Source organism: Eumetopias jubatus, unplaced genomic scaffold, assembly GCF_037043125.1.
Source record: "Eumetopias jubatus isolate StellerSeaLion01/CBP00866 unplaced genomic scaffold, mEumJub1_p1.0 scaffold_13, whole genome shotgun sequence".
In the NCBI taxonomy this organism is placed as follows: Eukaryota; Metazoa; Chordata; class Mammalia; order Carnivora; family Otariidae; genus Eumetopias; species Eumetopias jubatus.
This window is the reverse complement of record NW_028274819.1, coordinates 28,649,163-28,655,983: the sequence shown is the minus strand read 5'-3', so window position 1 is coordinate 28,655,983 and position 6,821 is coordinate 28,649,163. Positions and strand designations below refer to the sequence as shown.

Sequence of the window (6,821 nt, the reverse complement as noted above, 5' to 3'; positions counted from 1 at the left end):
CAAACCAAAATGCTGGAAGAAAAAGATGAACATTACTAGGTTTAGAAAATAAAAATGTTCTAAACAGATAAACAGTAAGCATCGCGCTTTGATTTGTACTGGTTTCCAGGCCATAAACCCCTAATATCCACCACCGTTTCATTAAGAGCTTGCGTGGCCCCCAGCGTGCCGGCAGCGGCTTGAACAAATTGCTGCAAAAATGTTATCCGAGCTGCAGACCCAATCTTTCGCAGTGTTTTACATGGGTGCTAAATGGGGGAGAAGTCTGATCAATCATGAACAGAGCTCTAGTTTAGGGGGAAAGTAAATGCTAGAGTTAAATGACCAATATCTACCATTCTGCACGGTGGTTCTTCCAGTCAATCAAAAAAAAAAAAAAAGAAAGAAAGAAACAAAAACAAAACGGTAGGCAAAGAGCATTTATTAGAGTGAGGGGAAAAAATAAAATAAAAACAGCAATGAACACATGCAACCGTATCCTTCGGATTTCAGAAACAGGGAGGATTTGTGTTGTGAACAATAACTTCGGTGAAATAAATGCTCAAATTATGTTGGAAAATTGTTCATTTGGACTTCTAGCCTTTTGCAATCTCCAAAGCTAATAATACTCCAGCTTATGAAATCCCTTACTAATATATCAAAGCCTCTTCATCTGTTGTCATACTCACTCCCCCAGTAGCCCCCCGGGAGGCTTTCTGAAAGATCAGCCAGAATCAAAGGCACTAGATGGGATGCTTTTCTTTGATGATCTCCATTCTGTGACTGCAAGGAAGAGGAAAAAGCCCTGGATAAGAACTCGGCAACCCTGACGTGGATTCTAGGCTAAGCTGAGAAGCCTTCGACAAGTTATTAAATCACTCTCTGAGCCTCAACTTCTTAATCTGTAAAATGGGACCAACTCCCTCTGCCTCCTGCCACCTAGGTTCTTATAAATTCATCTATTTCCATTTGATGACTATTTACTAAGTACCCTTTACAGGTCAGGATGGTGCTGGGCAAGGAGGAAGAGGCTGCCCCTGCCCTCTTGAAGCTCACATGCAGAGAAGAGAAGACCAGGGACAGCATGCTGTGATAAGCCCTAGGATAGCCAGAGACAGTTCTTTAAAAGCACCCAGGAGGCACCTGTGGGACAGAAAGAGCTTCTAGAAGGAAGGAGTCTCTAAATGAATTCTTGAAGAATAAGTCAGAGAGGGGGGTAGAATGGAGGCTATTATCACCGCAAGGAAGACCAGAGGCACTGGAAGCATCTTTGCAAACATGGTCACATCCTGAGATTCAAGGTGGGGAGGCAAGAGCCCCGGGAAGGAAGGAGCCAAACGACCCAGCTATCAAGGGCCTCCTGGTTCTGCTGCAGAGTTTGGACTTAACCTTGAAGGCATTGGGGAGCCCACGGAAGGGTTTCTGTTGGGGGAGGCGGCCTGATGAGTCGTGTTTTAGGAAGGCTAACCCCATCGCCAACAGCTACCAGGTGGAGGAGTTAGAGGGGAGACTGGAGGCAGGGAGACTCGTAGGCCAGGGGAGGCGCTCAGCTGCGGCAGGAGAAGAGAGGGAGTGGGGAGGAGGGAGAACAGGCATGAAGGAGGCATGGAATTGACAGGACAGCCGGACGGCTAAGTGTGGAAAGGAGAGGAAGGAATCCAGAAGGATGCTAGTTTCTGGTTTGGGCAAAAGGGCAGATGTTGGTTCTATTCACTGAGAGAGCATGCTTGACCGTGGTGCCTGGCACCAGGTCAAGTACACAGCCGGTGCTCAGTAAGTGTTTGCTAACTCAAAGCAGAATCCTTATTCTCCTAGGCTCATTCTCCTCCCACCTCTCCTACCCCCCCCGCCCCCCGCCCCCACCTACTATACCTCATCCTGCACATCACTGCCTGGTAAATCTTCTTAAAACGCCAATTTGTCTGTCAGATTTAAATGGCTCATTTAAATGGCTCCGGATTTCCCCAGGCACCACTCAAAGCCCCTCGGCTCAGCCTCTCTAATCCAGCTCCCCCACACCAAGCAGCCTTGTTTCTGCTCTGCTTCAGCCAGGCTGTCCAGACAGTGGCCCCATGACCTGCTGGCCTCTGGTCTTTACTCAGGCTGTCCTCCCCTCCCCCGAGCACCCGCCTCACCTCTCCTTTTTCTCTGCCACTGCAAATTCAAATCAGAGAATCACGGTGGAGACCAGGAAAAGAGAAAGCAATTCTCTCTGCACTGCTGCTACTTCTGTTCATTCAAGACAGGCTTAATTCTTTGACATCCAGGCGACTCACAGGGTCTGTAGTTAAGGAAGTTATGGAAGAAGAGAAACGAGAGGTAAGTTTATCTAGATTATAAATAAATTGGCTAATCAGATGTGTCCTAATCCATCCTCCTAGCACATTCCAGACTTTCAGTGTTCTTTTGATTTTTGAAATGCGTTTTTAAAGCATGAGTGGATTATGATTGTCGGGGGGGGGGGGTGGTGGAAAGTGGTTTTCTTATAGGCCTTAAGCTGTAAAAACTGCCAGTCCTGTTCCTCCCACAAATGAACCCACTTTAGTATGTCCCGCTGGGAAATGAAGGCAATTGCTTTATGCCTGGGAATTACCAAAGATTTACTTGAAAATGCTACCTCACACTCAGTGGGAAATAAGCCTAAATGAGAAGGAAGACAGCCCAAATGTGCCAACTTTGACAGTGTGGGTTGGTTGGTGGGTTGGTTGGTTGATTCTGAAAGCCCATTTTTATTTCTAGAATCAAAAGTTGCAAAAACAAACAACAAACAAGACCCCCAGTACTTGTAGGGTCCAAGGATGAGAAGCCCCTGGGGCAAACGCAGACAAGGTGACTTTGAAGGGTGCCCATCTCTGTGTTTGAGCCCCTCCGAGAACTCTGGGAAGGGCAGCCCACTGGACAAATTATAATCCCTCAGGCCAGTGAAGCTACAGAGCTACCTGAAACAACCAGCAGATGCAAGTTCTGTTGTCTGTCCACCAGGCTGCCCCATTGCACGTGACACACCTCCTGCCCCAAGCTGGCTTCGTTCCCTTTCCAGCCACTAGGGCGGCATTTCTCAAACTATGGTCCAAGCACTACCTACATTTGCATTAATGCATGGTCTCTATCCTGTGCTTCCTGAGCCCAAATCTCTGAAGGTGGGTTCATGCTTCAACACCATTTGTGTGCAGTCAGATTAACAAGGCTTCTTTTCTCTCCCAGGATATTGGCAGTTCTCTTCCACTGTCGTCCTTCTCCAACTCAGGGTATCTGGATCATCGTTTCATTCTAAGCATCCTTGCAATTCTACGGTGCCCTGCAATTCTACTCTGTTTCCCCAGGAAACTCGCTCCTCACCCACCTCAATGATGTTGTCAAATCTCTTCTACTCTCTGCAAATTACAATTTCCTAATTACCAAGCCCACAGCCTTGTAGCATTGGACCTCACTCCCTAATTCTCCAAGGATTTAGAGGCTACCAAATGAGAATTCTCCCCTCCTCTAGATACCAACACACACACCGGTCTCTACTGGCCTCATCCTTTACCTTGACTCTGGATCCCACCTTGCCTTCCTTCTCAGAACCATACACTTTCATATACCTCCTCTCTCCTGTGTTTTTAGTCACCTTCTCTTTACTGAACCCTTCCCTTTGGCTTTCTTTTCCCATTGTAGGCCATCCCTAGAGCAACAAAGTAGCATGGGGGTTCTCCCCAATATCCCACATGGAGAATAATTGCATTGATAAGGACATATCCTATACTCAGATACCACACTTGAATGTTGTCCATAAATCCTTAATAGAATGAAAAATGTTTCAGTACAGTTTTTAACACTTGTGATTATAGAAATTTTCAAATATATTCAAAAGCAGAGAAACTAGTATAAGGAACCATCACTTACTCATCACCCAGCCTCAGCAATTGTCACCAGTTTGTGGATGTATTTTAAAGCCAATCCCAGGTATCAAGTGATCATAAGATGCAACTCCAGATGAAAAGGGTACTTCAAAAACCATAATATCCATCCATTATTAGTGATTCCTTAATATCATCTAATATCTAGTCCATATTCCATTTTCCCATCTGTATCAAGGTATCTTTATAAGTTGGGTTGTTCAAAATCAGAATTTAGTCAGGATTCCCATATCGCATCTCACTGTTATGTTTCAAGTTGTTTTTATCCTGTAGTAGACTCCTTGCCTTTATTTTTTTTAAGATTAATTTCTTGGGTCACTTGTTCCAAAGATTATCCCAAATTTCTTGATTTGGCTGATCATATCCTTATGGCGTTGACGACTTGTGTCTCTATTCCTCACATTTTTGGTAAACTGGTAATTACATCAAGAGATTTCATTAGATTTGGGTTCAGTCTTATTTTTAGTAAGAGTACTTCATAGGTCATACTTTTTAACCCTGATGTAGTAGAGACCACTTTTAGAAAAACTCTCCTTCATGTCAAATCCTCTTCCAATTATCAGCTTTTCTATCTCCTCCCCATCCATAGTCAAACATTTCCCAAAAGCAGCTGTCTTCACTTGCTTAATTTTTTTTTAGCTTCTACCCACTCTTTAACTCAGATCTGGCTTCTGCCCCTATTACTCCTAGAAACAGTAATGACCTCCATATCACCAAATCAGAGACTTTCTTTTTTCAATTCCTACTTTTTTCAGTATAAAATTTAGGAGCTTAAAATAAGAATTTATTTTATTAAGTCCTGTGGATTGACTGAGAACAGCTGGGCAGTTCTCACTTGGGGTCTCACAAAGGGCTGGAATCATCTTGACGTTCAAGATGGCTTCTTTCCTCACATGGCTGACACCCAGGCTGGAATAGCTAGATTAACTGGGGTCTGGCCAGGTATCTCTCTCTCTTCTTAGTCTTTCTTTCTCTCCCTGTCTCCTTCCATGAGGCATTTTCACAGTTAGTTTGGGCTTCTTCACAACATGATGGTCTAAGGGTAAAAAGACTTCTTACATGGTGGCCGGCCTCCCTCTGAACAAGCATTTCAAGAGATCAAGGTGGACACTGCACGGATTCCATGACCTAACCTCAAAAGTCACTTAGTGTCCCTTCTGTGCAGTTTATTGGTTGAACAGGGCCAACCCTCATTCAATGTGAAGGATACTACACAAAGGTATGAATTTCAGGAGGCATCATTCATTGGGGGGCCATCTTTGGAGACTAGCTGTCATACTTCTTCTTTGACTTTTCAACAATTATCAGAGCCTTTGTGAACTATCTGTTTTTTGAAATACTTTATCCCTGTGTTCCCATAACACATCACATTTCTATTCTCTTTCTGCCTCTCTGACAGAAGTCTATCCATGGTCTTTGCATGCCTCGTCTTCCTCTGCCCTTGTCCTCTAGGCCTGGCCCTAAGCCTCTTCTCTTCTAGGTCTCTTCTCTCCCAAAGCCATTCCATTGTCCACAGCTTTTACTAATTTCTAAAATGTGCATGATGAAAATATTAACAACTCCAGCCCCATCTCTCCTCTGAGCACCATACCCCCACTTTCTTGAAACCTCCCCTTGAATATCCAAAAGTACATCCAATTTAGCATGTCCAAACTTAACTCTGAATGGACCTCTGCCCCCAACTGGGGCCTCTTCCAGAATTTTCTGTATCATCTAATGGCACTGCCATTTCCTCTTTCTGCACAGAAACCTGAGGGTCATCCTCAACCTCTCTCTCTTTCTCTCTCTCCTTTATTGGTTCTATTCATTCTTTCACCAAAACATTATTTCTAAAATATTTCTGCCCACTCTTCCCCACCTCCGTCTCCACTGTCACTGTCTTCTATCCAGGCTACCATCTTACACATGTCCCCTCTAGGGTTATCCCTTAAAGAAGGTGAGACCCATGGCAACACAAGCCAGTGCAGAGTTCATCAAAAATACTGGCTCTTGAAAGGAGGCCATTCTGCATGGGCATCTTTTATTGGCCCCCTGAGATATTGTTAAAAACAGCAACATCAAAAATGAATTTTAGTGATGTTGATTAAATGATGTTCATTCTGCAGCTCTCCACCCTGTGCCGGGCTCAAAAAGATTCTTCACATTCTCTACCCAAGGGAAAGCCCTGCTAGCTGGTCTCCTTGCATCCACTCTTGTCTCTTTAGAATTTCTCAATGCAGCAGCAAAAGTAACCTTTTGCAAAATGAAAATATGGATCGTGCACTCTGCTTAAAATTCTCTAATGACTTCCAATTGATCTTGGGATAAAGGCAGAGAAAAAAAAACAATCCTTAACAAAGCCTCCAACATCAATAAGAGACAGGGTCTATCCCTTCTTTCTTTTTTTTTTTTTAAGATTTTATTTATTTATTTGACAGAGAGAGACACGGGGAGAGAGGGAACACAAGCAGGGGGAGTGGGAGAGGGAGAAGCAGGCTTCCTGCCGAGCAGGGAGCCCGATGCGGGGCTTGATCTCAGGACCCTGGGATCATGACCTAAGTTGAAGGCAGATGCTTAATGACTGAGCCACCCAGGCACCCGTATCCCTTCTTTCTTATTATGACATATTGACCACAAGTAAGAGACACTCAAACTCAATCTTGATCGAACAATAAGGAATTTCAGGAACTACCTATCCCATATAACAGGAAGTCCTGAGGTAGGGTGGCCTTCGGGGCACGTTGACTCATCACCTCAGCCTTTATCAAGGGGAAAGTTTCTTCCCACGTGTCTACTCCACCATCCTTGGTGCGAGCTCCATCTTCAGGAGGAGAAGAGTGCGCAGCTGCCCCCCACTTCCCATTCAGATTTGAGAAAACTCAGAGGGACAATTAAGGACCATCTTTTCTTTGGACTCACTCTTAGGAGCAAGGAAACTTTTCTTGGAAGTCCACAGGAAACCTT

General features: G+C 44.5%; 1 long non-coding RNA gene across 1 annotated transcript in view; it reads right to left on the bottom strand.

Moving 5' to 3' along the window:
• Positions 1 to 406: 406 nt before the first annotated feature.
• The window catches only part of LOC114196930 (uncharacterized), a 20,045-nt gene continuing 13,630 nt past the window's right edge, over positions 407 to 6,821 (bottom strand). The window contains exons 2-3 of the long non-coding RNA XR_003606824.2: positions 2,115 to 2,260; positions 407 to 762 (exon numbers count right to left, since the gene is read on the bottom strand). This is a non-coding gene — a long non-coding RNA (uncharacterized LOC114196930). The remainder of the gene's footprint in view (positions 763 to 2,114; positions 2,261 to 6,821) is intronic.